Source organism: Antechinus flavipes, chromosome 4, assembly GCF_016432865.1.
Source record: "Antechinus flavipes isolate AdamAnt ecotype Samford, QLD, Australia chromosome 4, AdamAnt_v2, whole genome shotgun sequence".
In the NCBI taxonomy this organism is placed as follows: Eukaryota; Metazoa; Chordata; class Mammalia; order Dasyuromorphia; family Dasyuridae; genus Antechinus; species Antechinus flavipes.
In genome coordinates, this window is record NC_067401.1 from 303,989,856 (window position 1) to 303,990,164 (window position 309).

The following is a 309-nucleotide window of genomic DNA, read 5'->3' on the forward strand; positions in this document are numbered from 1 at the left end:
AGCATTTCCTCATTCCGATAATTAAATGTAGGAGCTGGTGATCTTTAGGACTTTTCAGTCTCACCACAAAACAGTCACTAAACCGTAGGATTAAGAAATGGGAGATTCACACCCTTATTAGATTCAGTAACTAACTTGCCTCAAAGGGGTTTTAGGGAGAAAGAAAACCTAATACCCCCATTATAAACTTTTTTACGGCTCAACAGCAAAGATTCCATTCCAACCTTTTATTTAGCCAATTTGCAAAGGCCAGGAGGTGTTTTGCAAGGGTTTTTTTCTTTTAAGAAATTCAAACAATTCACAGAAGAG